Source organism: Mus musculus, chromosome 15 (genome assembly GCF_000001635.26).
Source record: "Mus musculus strain C57BL/6J chromosome 15, GRCm38.p6 C57BL/6J".
NCBI classification, from domain to species: Eukaryota; Metazoa; Chordata; class Mammalia; order Rodentia; family Muridae; genus Mus; species Mus musculus.
Genome location: NC_000081.6, coordinates 70,037,199 through 70,059,100, shown reverse-complemented (window position 1 = coordinate 70,059,100; position 21,902 = coordinate 70,037,199). Strand labels below are relative to the sequence as shown.

The window sequence follows — 21,902 nt, the reverse complement described above, 5'->3', positions numbered from 1 at the left end:
GGTACAGAATCAGACAGGTTGATCAATGCCATCACATCAGAGACCCAAAAATAAGCCCACACAAATACGGACACTTAATTTTTTTACAAAGAAGGCAAAAGCATACAATGGAAAAGATCTTTAGCAAATGGTGCTGGTCTAATTGGATGTCTGCATACAATGCAAATAGATCCCTATTCATCACACTCTGCACAAAATCTGAGTCTATGTGAATCAAGGACCTCAACATAAAACTATAAACACTCAATCTAATAGAAGAGAAGGTAAAAAATAACTTTGAACAAATTGATATAGGAGAAAATAGCCTAAACATAAAACCAATGGCTCAGAGTCTAATATTAATAATTGATAAATGAGTGATCATGAAACGAAAAACTTTTGTAAGGCAAAGGACACAGTAAATATGGCAAATCAGCAGCCTACAGATTTGGAAAATATCTTCAGAATCCCTTCATCTGACACAGGGCTAATATCTAAAATATTTTAAAAACTTAAGCAGTTAGATTCCAACAAACCAAATAACTCAATTTAAAAATTGGGTACATAGATAAACAGAATTCTCAACAGAAAAATTTTGAATGGCCAAGAAGCACTTAAATTGATGTTCAGCATCCTTATTCATCAGGGATATGCAAATCAAAGTGAACTGAGACTCCACCGTACACCAATCAGAATGGTCAAAATCAAAATGGAAGTGAGAGCAAATGCTGATGAGGATGTGGAAAAAGGGGAACACTCTTCCACTGCTGGTGGGACTGCAAACTTGGACAACCATTTTGGAAATCAATCAGATGGTTTCTCAGAAAATTGGAAATAGTTCTACCTCAAGACCCATCTATTCTGCTCCTGAGCTTATATCCAAAAGATGTCCCCCATACCCAAACACATGTGCTCCACTATGTTCATAGCAGCTTTATTAACTACAGACATCAATAGTATTATCCAACAGGAGGCAGCCCAAGAAAGAGTCTCATAAGCAACCCACTGATTATGTCTTAGCAACTTCATTATATAGCCCAAGAAGTGTTCAATCATAACTATTTGGTCCAAACATAGTCATTTACTTGGACTGTATTGCCTCTTAATAGTGGTGAAAATAGGCCTTCCACCAAGAGAACTATCCCTACTCAGATATGTAGAGAGAATTTCCTATATGCATCACCTAGCAATAAAAAAGCTTATGCCAATGAGCTGAGGCAGTATATAGCAGGTGGAACATCTGATAGGGAGAAAAATGATTCTGGCAGATAGTCAGAGTCACTGGAGATTCGCCCTGGAATTCTGAGGAGACAGATCAAAACTAGCTATGCAGCTTAACTCAGATTAGAATAAAGGAGAGATTAGCCCCAGGAATACCAACGGAGAGAAGGAAGAAGTAATGAAGAATCCAGCAACATAGCTGAACTCAGGTTAGAATAAGAAGGGTGATAAGTTAAGAGATAGTTGGAGGGAGATTAAGCCAAAGCCATTGGCATAAACCTGTACTAGTAGATAATTAGTCTCAGTGTTGTTATTTCTGGGAATTAAGTGGTAAGGAGGAAAAATTTGATTTTGCACTGATCAAGGTAAAAATGGGTATTGACTATTTAGAGTTCATTAATTCGATGAAATTTGTGTTAGCAAAACCTGTTGTGCATATAGTTTAAAACAGCCATTGCATGTTTAGGAGGCACAAAATCAGGGGAAATTTTTGCATAACTGCCTAAAATCATCCATGGCATATTCAAGATGATTAGTAAAAATATTAATGTAGGGTAGGTAGCTTGTAGAGTGGGGAGCAGATGAAATTCTCAAGGAATGTGAATTATTTGGTGTGAATATGGCCATGTCAAGATCCCCTAATGACTCAAACTCAGGTACTGCAAATTTGTCCACAGTTTAAACACAGAGGAATGGCAAAACATCCCCTGTTTTACATAGGAATGCTGACAACATGTGCACAAAGATTTAATTGCACTTTCCTTGTCCTAGAGGACAAAATGTGGCTTTTTCTCTACAGATAGCCATGCCAAGACTAGTTCTTCTGTATCCTTCTCCCTTTACATTCTGTACATAGTAAATAAATGAGTTTCTGGGCTGTTGCATGTCTAACTCCATTACAGTAAGAGACCCACCAGATTCCAACTTTTATGTGTGTGTCTCTGGCTTCTTCATCTCCATATCCCAGGTCATTCCTAAATCCGTGGAGGTCACAATGGTATAATAGCAATCCTCTTGCTTGTCATGAGGGCCAACAAAGAAAGTTCAATAACTTCTAATCAGATGTCAAGTTGCACCATGCCCATAGTTTTTGATTATTAATAGTTAAATGGATACAAAAGATTACTTACAGATGTAATTTAAGGAACTTATCCTTAACACTAAAATTGTTTTAACAGATTTTAAAAATGTTTTAACAATGTTTAATATCTACCCACTACTCAGAAAGAAATGCCCCTATCATCTGTCACAGGACACTCCATTTCATTGAAGTAAGAGAGCAAGAATGTGTACCTCCCATGATATTGAAATGAGTTCCTCAATTAAAATTTTCACCCATCTTGAATGTTAGTATATTTCTATTGTTTAATTGTGTGTTTGTTGACTCTTTTATGCCTTCATCTATTTATTAAAGGCTGGTTACTTCCAATATTGCTGCAAGCAATGTATGGAATTTCAGGAGTGGCGTATGTTTGATTTTATAGTTTCTTATAATGTCCCTATTTGTGTTGATATTTTTTCAAGGAATGTCTGTTTTCATCTCATAGAAAGAAGAGCAGAGACATAGTTTTCACATTTCTACTGTGATTGAATGTGGTGAATGTTAGGAAAAATCAGATATGCAGCTTCTGCCTGCAATATATTTCCTATTTGTAATCTAGGAAAATATCTAAATTTAAGTAACTTTAAATCATTATCAGTTTATTCAAATAAGAAAATAAATTAATAAGTAAAAGGGAAAAGATGGCTGATTAGTCCATGCTAGGACATGTCCCACACAGAAGACAGACTCTCATCCTAATATATGTTCATGTGATGGCAGATGAAATAATTTCTCTGCTACATAGATTAATACCAAAACGGAAGTACTCAACTCAGAAAATGAGTCATTCAGAACATATACTCAGACAAGGAATTTATGTTGATCACAAGACATGACAGAAAAAAAAATGGGTGTTAAATAGAAAAATAAGAGTGAGGTCATATCTGAGCAGAGAAAGACCATTTGAATGATTTCATTGTTTGTGTTTCTTGTTTGCATGAATCTCTAAGACTTTAAGTATGGTTTTTGTTCAATCCCTGTATCCAATGTCTGAAGAAAACCCTTTTAGGTTATATGCAAAGTCACATTTATGGAAAATTTCAACTCTATTACAGATAGAATGTATGCAAATGGATATTAAGTAGAAGAAAGAAGGTTGGCGAGCAGATATGTAAGCAGGATATTCCTTTAAAACATTTGTCTGCCAGCTTTATATTAAGAAATCACAGAATTGAGAAGTACAAGACTGAACAATCTGTGGTCAGTCAGCATATGAATTTGAAGATACTTCACTTTTCTGTTTGCTTATAGTAAATATTACTGGAAGCAAACATGTATATTGAATTACATATATTATATACCTATTATACATATGAACATACATATTAGAATAAACATTAAATTTAAATCATATTGATACTCTAAGATATATTTTATTAACTGTAAAAGCCAATGCATTTCAAGCAGAAAGTATATTGCATTAATTTTGCTGTTACTAATCCTTGATCTGTATTACTGCTTGGGAAATAGAGAATATTAGAATGCCTTAGATCTCGGTTAAACCCTTAATTTTTTTTTTTAACTGATGTTCAAAAAAATTTAACTGTTTCATAACATTCACCACACAATTTTTTCTAAACTGACTTTAAACATTCTATATACAATACACAACATAATTATCCACTTACATGTTGTACACTCAAACTCAAACAATCGTCCCATGAGAGTCATTGATAAATGACTGGCCTTTGCAAGTTGAACTAGAATAAATAGCAAAACTTGTTCATTTTAATTGCTTTAATTCACTGATTTTAGGCATCTCTGAACTACTCTGGATGCTGGAGGTAATAAATTAGCATTTAATAAGACTAATGATGTGGCAATTGAGACTGGGCCCCAAAATTCTAAATTTTTATTCTTTGTAGTTTTCTGTTTCCCATCTGTTGCAATGAGAAAAAAATTTCACTGCAGGTCAGAACCACACTCATCTGCAGGTGTAAAGAAATCTATTTAGAACATTCTTAAGAATGATTACACTTTAATATGATGGCAGTTTCAGGTTCTCCTCCAATACTCATGTTTTTATTATTCCTGCCTAGTGGATCATTATGGAAGAGAAAACACATAGAGTGTAAGAGCCAGAGCAAAGACAAGTTTGCTGTGACTTTCCTAGAAATGTCATAGAAACTATTTTTTTTTTCACCAGCATAGCTGCCCAAAGAAGACCAAAGCAAGAATGACACCAATAGACATGCTAATGTGGAAAGAGAAAGCTCACAAGACCTTAATCCTAGACAAAGATTTACAAGCAACTGAGGAATGCTGTGAGATGGAAAAATAATCTTTGTCAGGAAATAGATATCTATTGGGTATCTAATACCCAATAACGCTGAAAGTATGGATATAAAAATAATGCCTCTGTGTGTATGTGTGTGTGTGTGTGTGTGTGTGTGTGTGTGTGTGTGTATTTGTACAAATTTTAAGAAAAGTGAGCCATGAATTTAAGATAAGGGAATCTGGTAAATAGAATGGAATGGAGGGATGACTGAGAATGGAATAAACTATGCAATTATAATTTTTAAAATATGAATTAAGAAATAAAGATCATTATTAAGTACACTATGCCACTATGTTTCAGTGGATGGCCCTATAGACACAGATATGTAGACAGCATAAAATACAGTCAGTAGACAGGAGTGTCGACCATGACAGAGAGAATACTAAGTTGTGAATAATTAAGAGCTGAATCTGTGTGAAGTTTGAAGAAGGCTTGAGGAGTAAATATGATGGAATACTTTATGTTAATACAAGATGCTCTCAAAGAATTAAATGTGTTATATTTTAAAACAAAATATGAATAATGCATATAAAAATAGAAAAAATATTTAATAAAAATACCATTATGAAAAGCAAGCTCAAAACACCAAGTCTAATCTTGACTGAAGCAGAAATTCAGCTTTTGAGATGAATAGTTTTATGAAAGTTGTTTATTAATTAACTTCAATTAATTTCCAGAAATATAAAATGGCACTTTATCACACAAAAATATTTAATAGAAAAATAAAATGATTTTAGGGGGAGTTTTTATAGAAGGTGAGCAGAGGGTTAACAAAACTATGTTAGAAAGAAACTCAAGTGAAACAAACTGATTGATGGTCTAGTGACCTTAGCAGAAAGCATTAAGTCTATCCCATAACACCCACCAGGAAATGAGAAGTGAGTCTCACTGTTATTGTCATGGTACTTCATCAGGAAGCCATTTCAGTATATATTATTATGTAATAATTTGATTTCTTTGAGAAAAATATTTAAAGAATAATGCAAAGGAGAAATGCCGTTTTCTATTTACTGGCTAAGTCAATTGAAAATGGCCAAACTCTGAAAGCATAATAAGATTCTCAATTGTTTCTGAATCTCATTGATGTAACACCCTGACTGGAATTTGAGCCCATTTATAGGTGTTAAGCTATAGCTAAGAGCTCCAGTCTGTGCTATGATTTGTTAAATTTTACTTCTCTCTTCTCTCTTTAGCAAATTTACTTATATTAACCCCATACACAAGACAACTTGGGAATCCATCAACAGAGTAATGACCAAATTAACCTTGTGGCATGTAGTCATGATGGATACTGTGCAATTACTTAGAAACTTATTGGACTAACAAAGATAATGTGGATTTATTACAATTTACTCTTCAGTAACACATGATTTGTTTCTAATATCATCAAATCTCTAAATGCACTTTTTCTCTCCCAGTGCCTCCTGCACTTTGTCATATAAGAACTTCCACTATGAGACTGTCATTATATCTGCAGTCAAATATTCTTCAGACTGAAAGAAGAGCCCACTTTTATCTCTCCAGGAGAGAACTTACAGTATAAACTAATTTGGAACTCCTGCATCCTAGTTTATATAAATATATATTTTCAATTTAAACATATCTTTGGTCTACTGCAAATAACATATTTTGAAATCATATATTATTTAATTATTGACAGAAATAAGACCTTAACCTACTTTGTGTGTAGCCTAATCAAGGCCTTCTAGAGGCGGTCTTTTGGCCATTGCTAATGATCAATGAAGGGAGATTGTGGGAGCCAAATTTACCCTCTTTCGCTCATAAATTCCTTGGTAAGGAGCTTTGAGTCACCATCTACTTTCATACCTTCATGAGCTAGCCCAAAGTGATGGAGGCAATGCATTGTAGACTATGCAGTCTCCAAAGGTGTGAGGAAAATAAACAATGTTTTATTGAGATTATCTATCTGAAACATATGTTACAGCAGAAAAGTAACCAATATACTATGACATCATTTTCTTATTTTCCATTTGAAAGAATCCCTTTTGGTTGTAGTGTTTAATTTAATTTTTGTTGACTTTTTATGGGTGTTTTTAAAAATACATGTGAAAATTTTATTATGAAACATTCATTTGTTATGTTAATTTTAAGTTTTACATTAGTGATATTTTTCTTCACAGAATGGGATTCTTCAATCTACTTCTTTGGCCTATGATTTTCACTATTCTTTTCCTTAAGCCTTTGCTATTTTAAAATATTGTATCACCATTCAAAATGTTTAAAAGCTGAGAAAAGTTCTTCCCATTATGATGTGATTGTAAACATAGATTTCTTATAGCTGAGTATACAGGGAGTAGACATAACACTTTTATGAATGAACATGCCATCTTCAGATTGTTAGTGTGTCATTCAGGACAGCTTTTACAGGCAGACAATGAGCATAAAAATGGAATAGTCTTATGGAGCTGCTGGCACCTCTGTAATATATTAAAAACTTCTAAAGACCATGGTGCTTTTTTCCTTTATTATTTTTTTAATGTAGGCATAATCTTAAGAATTTTTTTATTCTTTAATCATTTTTTTACAGTCCAGTCTTTATCCCCTTTCCAGTCTGCCCTCTGACTGTTTCATAATTCATACGTCCCCCTCCTAATCTCCTCGAAGATGTTCCCACCCCAGCAGACCTCCCCACAACCTGAAACCTCAAATCTCTTAAGGGTTATATGCATCTCTCTCCCTGAGTCAAGACCCAGCAGTCCTCTGCTGTATATATGTTGGTGGTCGCATATCAGCTATTGTATGTTACCTGGTTAATGGCTCAGTGTCAAAGCAAACTTGCATGTCCAGGTTCATTGAGACTGATTGTCTTCCTATAGGGTCCCTCTCCTAGGATAGACTTCTCATGGTAAAAAATAAGATATGTATAAAAAAATGTGTCACTCAGTCTTTAACAAGTTAATCTTTGTTTTAAATTAGATATTTTCTTTATTAAGATTTCAAATATTATCCTCTTTCTTGGTTGCCCCTCCAAAAACCTCCTATCCAATCCCTCTTCTCAGTGTTCACCAACCCACTGACTCCTGCTCCTCTGTCCTGGCATTATCCTACACTGGGACATAGATCCTTCACAGGAGCAAGGGCCTCTCCTCTTATTTAGGCCTGACAAGGCCATCCTCTGTTATGAGGTTAGAACCAGGAGTCCCTCCATGTGTACTCTTTGGTTGGTGGTTTATTCCTTGGGAGCTCTGGGAGTACTACTTGATTCATATTGTTGTTCTGCCTGTGGGGCTACAAACCCCTACAACTCCTTGGGTCCTTTCTCCCACTCCCTTGGTTGGCAGTAGGTATCCAATTCTTTATTTGTCAGGCACTGGCAGAGCATCTCAGAAGACAGCTATATCAGGTTCTTGTCAGCGAGCACATGCTGGCATCCACAATAGTGTCTGGGTTTGGTAACTAAATATGGGATGGATCCCCAGATGGGACAGTCTTTAAATCACCTTTCCTTCAGGCTCTGCTCCACACTTTGTCTCTGTATCTCCTCCCATGGTTATTTTGTTCCACCTTCTAAGAAGGACCAAAGTATCCACACTGTGGACTTCCTTCTTCTTGAGCTTTATGTAGTCTCTGAATTATACCTTGGGTATTCCAAACTTCAGGGCTAATATCCATTTATTAGTGAATTCATACCATGTATGTTCTTTTGTGATTGTGTTACCTCACTCAGAATGATATTTTCTAGTTCAGCCTATTTGGCTAAGAATTTCATGAATTCATTGCTTTTAATAGCTGAGTAGTACTCCATTGTATAAATGTATCATATTTTCTGTATCCATTCCTCTGTTGAGGGACATCTTGGTTCTTTCCAGCTCTGGCTATAATAAATGAGGCTGCTATGAACATAGTGGAGCATGTGTCCTTATTACCTGTTGGAGCATCTTCTGGGTATATGCCCAGGAGTAGTATAGCTGGGACCTTAGGTAGTACTATGTAAAATTTCCCTAAGGAACTGCCAAAGTGTTTACCAGAATGGTTGTGCCAGCTTGCAATCCCATCAGAAATGGAGGTGTGTTTCTCTTTCTCCACATTCTCACCAACATCTGCTGTCACTGAAGTTTATTATCTTAGCCATTCTGACTAGTGTGATGTGGAATCTCAGGGAGAAAGCAATCTACAGATTTAATGTAATCCCCATCAAAATTCTGACTCAATTATTCATAGATTTAGAAAGAACAATTTCCAAATTCATCTGGAATAATAAAAAGCCCAGAATAGTGAAAACTATTCTCAGCAATAAAAGAACTTCTGGCCAAATCAACATCTCAGACTTCATGCTATACTACAGAGCAATCATGATAAAAAAACAAAACAAAACAAAACAACAATAACAACAAAAACAACAACATCAACAACAACAACACCCTGCATGGTATTGGTACAGTGACAGACAGGTAGATCAACTGAATAGAATTGAAGACCCAGAAATGAACCCACACACCTATGGTCACTTGATCTTCGACAAAGGAGCTAAAACCATCCAGTGGGGTAAAAGGCAGCATTTTCAACAAATGGTGCTGGCGCAACTGGCAGTTAGTTAGTTAGAAGAATGTGAATTGATTCATTCTTATCTTCTTGTACAAAGCTCAAGTCCAAGTGTGTGAAGAACCTCCACATAAAACCAGATACAATGAAACTAATAGTAAAGAAAATGGGGAAGAACCTTGAGCACATGGGCACAAGGGAAATTTTTCTGAACAGAACGCCAATGGCATGTGCTGTAAGATCAAGAATTGACAAATGGAACCTCATAAAATTGCAAAGCTTCTGTAAGGCAAAGGAGATAGTCCATAGAACAAATGGCAACCAACAGATTGGGAGAAGATTTTTACCAATCCTAAATCTGACAGAGGGCTAATATCCAATATATACAAAGAACTCAAGAAGTTAGACTCCAGAGAAACAAATAACCCTATTAAAAATGGTGTACAGAGCTAAACAAAGAATTCTCAAGTGAGGAATGTTGAATGGCTGAGAAGCACCTAAAGAAATGTTCAACATCCTTAGTCTTCTGGAAATCTTAACAAGTTAATCTTATATGGCATCCTTAAGATGGAAAATGATCCAAGATTTCCTTAGTCAACATTCAATATTTCTTGTAATTTATCCCAAATATTATCATTTTTAATTCATATGATTCTAGATTTCATTCTTCTTGGGGGTGAGCCTATCAAATGCAATACATGATATAATCTTTACTTTAAGATGGATATCCTAGTAAACATTCTTAAACGATATTTTTATATGCTGTTTTGTTTGTTTGTGTAATACAAACATATGTGCCAAGAAAATGCATCTCTAGGGGTGGAGGGCATGGTATTACAGAGATCTACAACTTGTCAAAATGTAGAGAAATAGTGACTATGAATCAGCTGGCTGCAAAAGAATCAATTGCAAGCTACTCTCTGTATCTAGGGCTCAAGAAATTAAGAAAGAGGAGCCAGAAGAATTATAATAACCAGAGGACAAGAATACCTGCTGCTATAAAATTTCTTCTACACATGCCAGTGAAGCCAAGTTCATGAAATCTAAGTAATACATGCACCTAGAGAAAACTTGAATAACAGTAACACCAAGGACCATGACAGCACAATGAGAGAAACCTCATGAGATCATATTTGTAATTGAAAAGCTACAGACAACCACTAGCTTCTGTGATGGTGAATCATTCTTCTCCAAAGGCAAAGTCCTGCAGGTTATAAACCCCAAGTGGTCATCCCTAAACAAATGCTCACAAGGACATTGCCAGATGGCTTCAGCAGGATACATACACACACACATAAATACATACATACATACATACATATGCACATGCATACATATACACTCACACAAAAACACATACATAAATATGTACATATCTACATATATACACACTCATATACAAGCACATGTATATACGTATGTATACACACATGCACAGATAAATATATAAACACTCACACAAGCACATTAAGAAAGAAGAGGTCATAAATTTCAGAAAGAGTTGAGAGAACATTAAGGCTAAGGGAAGGAAGGGTTGGCAATGTTTTGAATACAGTACTCATGGATGAAATTCTCAACTAAAAATAAATTTATAAATCAATGTAATTATGAATTTTGTATGTGGAAAATTTAGAAGATATTGGTGTTTGAACCTTCTTTTAAATCGTGTAAATTCCTTCACTTTGATTGCTGGAATTCACAGGTATTTTCTGACTTCATTTGGCATCTCCAGAGTTTCAAACCTGCAAAATATGTAGGGTGAAATGTTGAAGGCTTTAATTGAAGGGACAGATTTTGGTGATAATGTACTCTCATCTGCAAATACAAATTTAATCTTCCAAAACAATGTTTCATATTTTAACAGTCATTTGAAAACACTAGAACACATACATAGCTAGAGAAATTCAGGAAAACATAGGAGAGAAGAGCAGAGATGCTGATATATTTGAGCAGCTGTCCAAAATATTCTACACCCAGATGTTTTATCCTGTTCTTCGATAATTAGAACTCACTCATTTTTGAAAGTATTATTTGTGTGGATGTTAGGTTTTTATGGTATTTTTAATGTGTGTGTGTGTGTGTGTGTGTGTGCGCGCGCGTGTGTGCGCGCGCGCGTGCGCGTGCATGCGGCTGTTTCATATGCACATGAGTGTTCATGCCCATCTATGGAAGTATTCATGGAAGTCAATCAATAGACAATCTCCGGAATGCTATGTACCATGTGGGCTTAGTTTCCCTGGAACTCAGTATCTAGGCTAGACTGAATGGTTGATGAGTCACAGAAATCTTCTTGCCTCTGCTTCCTCAGGGCCTGTCTTACAAACAAGAATTGCCAGAAGTGGTGTTTTAGGTGTATTTTGGACATCAAGCTGAGGTCCGTATGTTTACAAGGCCAGAGGAGGCATTTGCATAGGAGGCATCTTCCAGTTCCAGAAATCTTTACATTTAAAGGCAGCCTAGTTTCTGTGTAAACCTAGTTACTCCATGAAGAACTCTTGAAGCAATACAAGGAGTAGATAGAAATAAAAACCAGATTTTACAGCAGATGACTATGTAATTTGTTGTAAGCCAAGAAGTAAGTTAAAAATAAAGGAAACTCTTAGTAATTAATCAGCACTTCTTATTGTGGAACATGTTGGTTTTCCTAGTGACCATCTTACTTTTCTATCACCACCTTTGCATGGATTACTGCAAACACATTTACACCTTGCCTCTCAAGGTACCAAGATACTGTAAGGCAGCTAACCTGGTAAATTCTGCATCAACTTCTATCCTGAATTTAATTTGCTTTGTCCCTTACAAAGCTCACACTGAATTTTGATTTCAAATGTAATGGTATCATGAGGTAGTAAAACTTTTAAGAAGAGATTAAGAATTTAAAAGAAATAGATATTTTTTTCGTAAGGGGGATTTAACCCTTATGGTTCTGGATTAGTTGACCGAATGTGAATTGCTATAAAGCTAAGCTGTAGGTCAGGCTTTTTCTATTTCACACATTTCTGCCTGCTTTTTTTTTTTTTTTTTTTTTTTTTTTTTTTTTTTTTTTTTTTTTTTTATCTATTTACGAAGAGGCCAAGAAACACAAAATCCTCCCTATAAGTTGAGTAAATTCCAGCATTAGGCTTTGGCACTCCATAGATTCTGGAACCATGACCAAAATTCTTTTTTCATTCAATCTTAGGTACTCTGTGATAGTAACTAACAATCAATTAGTACACAATTCTTTCTCTGAACCCTACTTCCTTTCTCTAAGTTGTTGCTATATTCCCCAGTGCAACAACTACTTCCATTTTTTGTCTGAAAAAGACCTACCGAAAGCACCTTATTATCCTCGTTTCACAAGATCCTCACTATATGCCATTCACACAGACATCAGAGCATTATATGCAATACTTGTAATAGGCAGATTTCATGATTTGATATGCTAGAGAGCCTGTTGAACTTACACTCCAAACTGGGAGTGTCAAAGAACAGAGAGTTCAAACTTTATAGACAAATTAGATGAAAGCAAAATTTCAGAAGAACTCAGTTTATAAAGGATGCTCTTTGTACAATTCTTCAATTAATATGCTAAAAGTGAGAGAAAAAAATCAGAGAGCAGAATCAGGACAAGACATTGGCTTATATCTGGGTGGAACCTAAGAGGAATACAAAGACAAGTATGATAACAAAAGCACACCAGTATTTGACAAGGCATCTTGTATATGTTTGTTATGCAATGAATGCAGGGATTTTATGCTTCACCAGTTAAGGAATATATCCATAAAGTTATGGAAAATAGTACTAACTCTTATTTATTAAAATGCATGTGATAGGAAAACACTAGAGTAATTGTTTATTAATGTAAATTAGGGGGCCTTACTTGGAATCACATAATAATCTTTTCTTAGCACTGACCTTAAGATATGAGAGTTAATTATGATAGCAAATTAATAGTTAGAATTCATTGAACATTTATATGCGAGATAATGTTCTCACATGTTAATAATTTAAGGGAATCAAAAGTCTCAATGAAGAAATAGCAACCTTGAGCACATTCTCCCAATGACAAACATGCTTTAAAAAGACAAGAATTTTTTTTTTAAGATTCAATAATGAAGATTCTGAGATCTGAACCCAAGATTTCAGGTTTCATGGTCTGTGATCACTACATTCTCACTCTTATGTTAATTCTTTGCAAAACTTCATCGACTATGTGTCTGTAGAGATAGAGGATGATTAAAATGCACTCAACAATGGCTAAAGAGATAGACTAGTGGATTGCCCCACAACCCACTGTGAACCTGAGAGAAGCCACGCTTGGTATTCTGTAATTTCAGTAGTCTAATAGCAAGGTTTGAATTAGAGGCATCCTTATCTGAAGCTCTTTTTTATTTTCCATTGGTTATTTAATTTATTTGCATTTCAAATGTTATCCTTTATCCTACTTTCCCCCTTTGCAAAACTCCTATCCCATCTCCCCTCCCCCTGCTTCTAAGAGGGTGCTCCCCCACCCACCCACTCCCACCTCACTGCCAGCCAGGTAGCAAGAATAGATCATGGAAAACAAGTATGAGAGCCTGTCTTAAGCATAAATATAAGACAAGGAGACTGACATGTGAAGTTTTTTCTTGTTTTGTTTTTCAGGCTCTTACATGAACTCTGTGACATAGCATGCCAACTTTCACACACACACACACACACACACACACACAAACACAAGCATATGCTCATGCACACATGCACACGTACACACATATAGAGATAAAATACACTCATACAACAAATGTATTTTATGAGGCACAAATAGCTATTAATACTATATTTGATTAATTTATGAGAACATGAGAATAATGTAAAAAGGAAAAGACTTAATGTGTCAATAATCAATAATAATGTTTAAAGTAACTGAACTACTTTTAAGTACTCCTTTTTTCTTTTCTTTTATTGGATTTTTTATTTACATTTAAAATGTTAACTACTCAATAATTATTTTTGGGATTAGAAATCATACTTTGGTGTTGATTCTATCTCAATCTCTTATCCAACTTTGAAAACCCAGATAGGGCTTGTATAATTATGATTCTCATATTACAAATGTGAAAACAGAGCCTCCTCAATGAAATTAACTGACTTAAATGAAATTCATTGACCTCTATGCAAAAGTCCTGGTAGTAGGTCCTTAATTTACTTCATGCTATCTCTAGTTGCTTATCAATTTCAGAGTAGAAAATGATAATGAGTTGGGGAATGCATCTAAGAACATTGGGTAGGGAAACTTCTTCCCTAGTTTGAGCTCATCACACTAAATCCAAAGGCAAGTATATGGTGGTCAGTTAAGGGTGTTCCAAAAAGGCTGGGTTAGTGTATTACATTTTATTTTCAAAATCTAAATGCTTTCTGTCTGATTGTATTTTAGCATACTCAAGTTTAATGACTGAAATATTTAGTTATAATATATATCAAAGCTTTAAATGGATGCATTCTCAGATTTAGCTTTTGCTAAATGCAGGTTTAGAGGTCATAAATTAATTTTAACTCTTCATAAAAATAGGAAACCCATATATCACACTAAAATGTCCAAGTAGATTCTTCCCCCTGTAATTTTAAAGAGTGATATATGAATTATCTTTTCCCACTACTCATGCACATAACCAAATACTCCAAATTCTCTTGTTCACAGGCTTAATGTATATACATTCATTAAATTACATCCTCTCCTCCTGCCTGTTACTCCATAAAGTGTCTCCCTCCTCTTTACTATTACACAAGCTTTAAAAGTAACTGTTTTCTCTCTGACTCACTCTCTCTTCGGTACCCCTCCTTTTTTTCTGTCTTCTATATTCCTTTCCCCTTTTTTCCCCTTTTGTTCTCCATTTGAAACTAACTTCGACAAGGAATGTGGAGCTGCACCCAAACCAAAGTGCTAGCAGCCTCAGCAATGGTTGAATGATATTTTACATCGAGTTCTGTTCTCACATAAGTACAAATGTGAGAGAGCATAACTCATTCTAATATCACACTTGTCCTTTGAGGGCAGGATCTGAGTCCTGTTCATGCTTCCTATGTCTCCAATACCAGCTGATAGAGGGCATGTTCTCAGGTTGTTATTACCTCATATATGAAGTGAGTACTGATAGTATATTTCTTTCTCTCCTCTTTTAATTGATCCATATGAGCTGTTGTAATGCAGTGTTAGAAGTGCTTGACAGTTCTCCACTTCATTGATAAGCATCAGGCCAGTGTGTGATTTCCTTACAGGATATAGTCCAAATGTGACTAATCTTTAACAAAATGCTCTAAGCACACTTTGCCCTGGTTTTCATTATGAATTCTGTGGTATATTTGCAGGTGGCTCTGACAATCCTAAAATATTTGAGTATACAGAAAACCAATAATGCATGCATCATTGGTCATTCAAAAGAGGCAGCCAAAACGGTTATCCATATGTTTCCAAAGGGAAGAGAGTTTTGCATCCCATTGGAGCTTTCTAGCTATATTCTTGTCTTTGAACTCTGATAAATGATACATATACCTGGTCTCAAACACAAAACAAAACAAAACTGCAAAACATTAAAAATAAAACTTATCTGATATCTGAGAGTGTTGAAGTTTCACTTAGGAAATACAAGCCATAGAGACTAGGAACAGGATAGGCCCGAGTACTAGACATGGCAAACCTGCTGAGTCCTCACAATTTATGTCAATCAACTAATCTGTCTTCCAACTGCTATACTTTTGAAAGCCAAACCAAAATCAGCAAAGGTTATAACTACCCAGAGAGGCTTATTTAAGTGAGTAAACCAAATAGAACAAAGCAGTATGTCAGCATGGATTCCTGATGAAGTCAAGGTGAGTGTTTAATGGCAAAGTCACCCTCATTTAATTTTTAATACCTTATGGGCTAAACTGAGCATCTCAGTGATCATGTAACCAATATAGATCATTGTTTTCAACCAGAGACTACATGTTATTCCTAAATTGTTCCATAATTTCTAAAAACAGAAGGATTATATACCATATATATCCCATTGTAAGGAAATAATGTGATGAATGCAAGTTCAAGAAGTCTTTGTATGAATATAATAATGTGAGCATTAGATAGCAAATGTAAAAGATCAGTAAGATAATCAAATGAATAAATAAATGTACAATTTTGAATTTTTCCAACGTTTTTACTATTAGTTATTGGAATATAATCTGTGCTATCAGAAGCACTTTTCTGGGGATCTCATCTATAAAAATAGCCATTGATGTGGGCTTTTCCCTTTATCACATAGGATAGGAGAAGACTGCTCCCCAAGTATGATTTATTTCATCAGCTCACAGATCAAATTTAACTTAATAATATCAATCAAAGTTAATCATATTTTTAAACACCTATTGTCATGTAGGAAGTTCCCTATGTGAAGGCATAGATTTGCCTGTTCATGCATTGTTCATTCTTTTAAAGTTAAGTTCATTGTTTACACATTTTAGGTGTGAAATTATCCAATTATAAAAAACTATCTTTTCATTATTCACCTATACAATGACTTCCTAATTATTTACTTGATATAGTTTACTAGTGCTTGAGATTTCCTTTTTGTTTTATTATTGAAAATAGGTTCTTACATCATGTGATACATCCTTAATTCAGTGGCCTCTCTCTGTTCCTCACATCACTCTCTACCTTCTTTCTCCTCTGATTCATTCTCCCTTCTTCTCTCATAAGAGAAAAAGGACACTTCCAAGAGATCACACAGACACAGACAGACACAGATGCACGTGCGCGCGCGCACACACACACACACACACACACACACACACACACAGTAGTTGAGAAGGCTGAGGCCTGTTGTCATGTGTTCTAAGTCTTTCTCTTACATACTTTAATTTATTCAGGAAGACTCAGCCTGCATGTGTAAGTCACCATTTGCTGGGTTCTGAACTGCAAAAGAGTTAAAAAAAAATCACCTGAGCAGTACCATGAAGAAGCTATGGGTGTGATATGGCTATTTCAGGCCTCTTGCCCTAATGTGTCTTTTGTGATGGATTTTATCCTGTACCAAGCTAAACCTTCTTTTCATTGTATGCCTTGGATAGAGGAGTTTATCACAGGAACAGTAATGAAAGCAAGACGTCTATGTGTTCTCCATTTTATTTTATTTTAGGTTAGGTATTATATATAATTTACAGCAATGGAGGTTGTTAGCTTATTTCTTTACTTTTAGAATACTTACGAACTTGATTTAGAAGTTATTTTTTTCTAGCCTAAGGTCAATATCAGTTTCTCAGATGAAAAACATTAGATTCTGGAAGTTGAATAATTTTGTTCCTACCCTCTAGTCCATTAATCTACCTAGAATTAGTACCACATAGAGTAAAGTCTAATGTGTTTCAACTTACTATGGAATACCAACATCTCCATCTACACAAATGTACTTTTCTAGTCTAATAATGTAAGCTATTTTATCACTAAACCTTACAAAAATGAGGAATCTAAATGGTTTAATTTTGGACTACACTGTGTCAAAGGCTTAGCAAATCTATGATTATAACAGTATTTATTTGAAAAGGGAATTGCTGATAGTTTTTATTGTAGACAAAAAATTTTAAATACTCCGATAACTTAAATGTATATAAACATTTTATAGTCATACCATAAACTTCCAAAAAACAGCAAATTTTTGTTGACAGTTTCAAAACCATATGATAAAATCTATATGAAAAACATTTCAGTATATCCTTGTATTAAATAGAATCTGATTTTTGTTTTGTTTTATTTCTGTCAATCAATGGTTTTACACCTATGTATACACAAATATAGATACACACAATAGATATATGATTTAATTTACATTTCAGAAATTTGATTTCCTCCTACATTCACATGTTCTTTAAATTTGTCCACTATGGTCTATAATTTTCTTAATAATCATGGAAACATTTTATTGCTACTATATCTAAATTATATTTATGTCCTTATTTTAATATTATCATTTTAAATTTTAAATATATTTAACTAGAGTAATCTATGAAATTAATTTATATATATCATTGTTCAGCAAGTAAACAATCCCTCATTTATTATAAATATTTTACTAAACTTTACTGTAACATCAAAATTGAGTATATGTTTCATTTTGTGCATAATTTGTTCATACTTATTTTTATGCAATAGTCCAATACAGTGATAATCGTGGGGCCTTGTATCCATATATATTTTGTCTTGTCTTCAAAGAAATGTACTTGACATTTTAGCAATAAATTTATTTTCTATAATTTTCACACAAATACTTTGTTTCTGTTTAATCAACAGCTATTAAATGTTATCAAATAATATATCACTTTAGACCATATGAAAATTTCCAGTTAGTGTATGTGTATGGGTGTGGTGCTATAAATCGCCCAATCTGTGTACAAAGAGTTCCAATCTCATGCTGGTAAACAGCTAGCTAGTCTTAGTTTTCATTCTCCCTTTCAATTACACTTGGACAGATGGTTGGTTGGAATTTCACTAACAATGTAGGACCAACCTCCAGATTGTCCTCTATGGTCATTCTCAATAGTGTTGATTAAAATACCCCTGGAGGCCTGGTTGCAGGTAAAGTAGAAATGACCATCCTACAAACAGGTCCTTCAAAGACTGAGATAGTCACAGGAGAAATGAAAACTCTGAAATATCACAATCCAGAAAAACAATAAAGACACTTGTAAAAACTGAGCACATCAACTGTTTCAGAACTCTGTAAAAAATAAACATAGGTTTGGAACAAGTTGAAAAAAAAAAGTTTCCAATAAAATCATCTCAATGTCAGTAAGGATAGGATCATAGAAGCAGATAAAGATTACCTCATAATGTTTGCTTTCCTCCCTGCCACTGTGATCATGAAAGCCCATAAATGCACACCCGTGGCAGATGTGACAATTGCCAGTCTAGTAAGTGTGAGGGATGGGTTGAGAAAGAACTCAACTGTCATTATTTAATATAGTGTCGACCTCCTAAGAAAATCTCTCAGTTGGGAATTGCCTTGGTCAACTTTAGTCATGAAAACAGGTGTTTCAACAAAACAATAGATCAACAGTGCATTTTTGTGAGTTGTGGCATCTGAGGAAAATCATTAACTTACCATCAAGCAAAAAGAATATGATCTCCTGGTGTGTATTTTTGTGAACTGTGACTTTTTCAGTTTCCCACAGTCTTTTACAGATTTATGATGTTTTCTCTCACAGTATAGGTACACTTTAATTATTTGTCCTCAATAATTTCTTTAGTTGGGACTTTCAGTAAGTAGTTTGTAACATAAAAATGATAGAGAATGTTATCCCATTACATATCTCAGAGGAAATATTTTCAAATTTTGCCTATTCTATAGGATGTTAGCTATGTGTTTTCAAAACTGGCTTCTATATAATAAAGGATGAGTGTAAGATAATTAATATCTATTGAGGTTTTATTTTTTGCTTTGTTTTGTTTAACATAAAGGGATGTTGAGTGCTGCTACTTTGGCCGTACCATATAGTGATGCCAGTGAATGGAGGTAGTGTGTCACATATATTGATCTGGTAATGTTGCAAATCCCTGATCTCCCTGGAATTATTCCCACATGGTCGTGATGAATCATGATTTTAATGTGTTGTCCAAAATAGGTTACTAGCATTTTATTGAATGAATGATAGAACATCTATGTTTATGAAGAATATTCCCTTTTGTCTTTTAGCTTTATCTTTTTTGTATAATTATCTGATTTTTGATATCCACATTATTGTTCTTCTCTAATAATGAGCTTGGGTTATTTCTTCTCCCTCACATGAGAGAGTTACTCTGAGACTAATTAGTAGTAGTTATATAAGTTTTTTGGGGAGGAGGGCAGGGGAATACTGCTTTAAAGCCATTAAGTCCTGAGGTTTTCTTTGGTGGAAGAGGCTGTACTTAATCATTAGTTGTCTACTAAATTACACACACACATACAGGAGCTCATGTGCACAAGCACATGTGCACATTCATGTACCCTTACATGTGCAAATCTGCACATACCTGTACAGTTATGTGTTTGTGAGTGCCTATGTGACACAGTGTGTATCCAGTGAACAATAGATAATCTCAGAAGACAGTCTTTGCATTCTACCCTTTTAAAGACAGGATATTTTTTTATTCACCACTGTAAACATCCAGCAAAATGGTCTCTGGCTATCCAGGTATTCTCCATGTCTCCACCTCCCATCTCACTCTAGGAGTTATGGGATAAGAGATGCAGTCTATGCATCTGGAATTGTATAGGGTCTGCTGATCCAAACTTAGTTTTACATCCTTGCATTTTTACCAAGTGAGCCAATTAGTTTCTTCCACTGTGACAAGAAAATTGTCAACAAAATTTTTGAAGAGTTCAGTTTGGCTATCAAAGGATAACTGGATATGATGAGATTGTATGATTCTGAAAAACAAAGTGATGGGGTCTTAAACTGGACAGACCTGAGTTCCAGGGCCTGTCCTTCAGTCTACTAATAGGTGGGGGCTGCAGAGAAGACAGTTCTCAGAACACAGGGATAAAAAGCTATTTGTCTAATCAATTCTGAGCTGAGGAAGGGAGAAATAATGAACATACCAAAATGGGAGGGAGACAATGTCAGGAGACCACGAGAAAAGCAGCATCCGTAAAATCTTCATGCATTCCAGTGGCATCAGCTTCTGTTTTCTTCCTACTTGAACTATCTGTTCAGCAATAATATAGACGAACATTGGGGAGAACTGTGACTTTTTATCTTAGTTTTCCTTTTTATCCTAATCCCCTCCTTTATATAAAAATAGCATGTATTTTGAAATGCAATATAAATAGAAAAGAAATTCTAACCAGAGAAGTAATGTAGCATACTAGGTATTCTCATATAAAATATTATGAATACCTCAGGTATCATCCTCACAGCTTTACTGAAACCTTATACCATGACCCACTAATGTGTGTAATTTCAGTTCTTTGATTCAACAAGTTATGTGTTTAACATACATTACATTTATTGGGACTTTTATGTCCCCAGTGTTCACATTCCCACTGATTAACTTTATCATAAATATAAAATATTTGTGTTATGTACTTGCTGAATATTTGCTGGATATTTGAGTTGCTTCAAGCTCTCTGATAGCATGGATATTCATATCTATAAGACACTGTCTCAGTTTCCTTTCTGTCGCTATGATAAACACCATGATCAAAAAATAAGAGAGGAAACAGTTTATTTCATCCTTCAGGTTATATTTACTCTATCATGGAGGGAACTAAGGCTGATATCTGAAGACAGGAATTGAAGCAGGAGCTATAGAGTCATGCTTCTTACTGGCTTGCTCCTCAAGGCTTACACAGGCTGCTTTTTATAGAACTAAGCACCATGTGATCAGGAGTATAACTACCCTTGGAGGGCAGAGTTTCCCAAAGGAATCGTTAATCAAGACAATGTCCCACAGTATTGCCTGCAGGCTAATCTGATGGGGCACCTTTGAATCTGAGGTTATCTCTTCAAAGATAACTCTGACAACAACAATAAGTATCAATTACTATATGTACATTTGTACTTTTTCCTACTGATTATACAGTCCCCTAGAGTGAAACAGAACTATATATGTAAGTCCTCATATTTAGTCTATGTTATTATTTTATTTCGTATTTGTATTTAAATCTTCTCCCCTTACCAGTTTCTAAGCATTTCTTCTATTATACACTGGCATCTCTGCAAATATTTTTATTGCTGAGTATATCTCATTCATTTATTCATGTGCATATGCATTTATGGATTCACTTAAGAGAGTTATTTAGGTAGCAATGCAGTCTAATTCTCTTTCTCTAAGTATTAGTAAAGTTCTTT

The 21,902-nt window shown here is 34.8% G+C and overlaps 1 long non-coding RNA gene across 1 annotated transcript in view; it reads right to left on the bottom strand.

Annotated features, from left to right (window-relative positions):
* Positions 1-21,902, bottom strand: part of Gm19782 (predicted gene, 19782) — a 153,972-nt gene that overhangs the window by 19,104 nt on the left and 112,966 nt on the right. Inside the window, exon 4 of the long non-coding RNA NR_045071.1 lies at positions 10,736-10,825. This is a non-coding gene — a long non-coding RNA (predicted gene, 19782). The remainder of the gene's footprint in view (positions 1-10,735; positions 10,826-21,902) is intronic.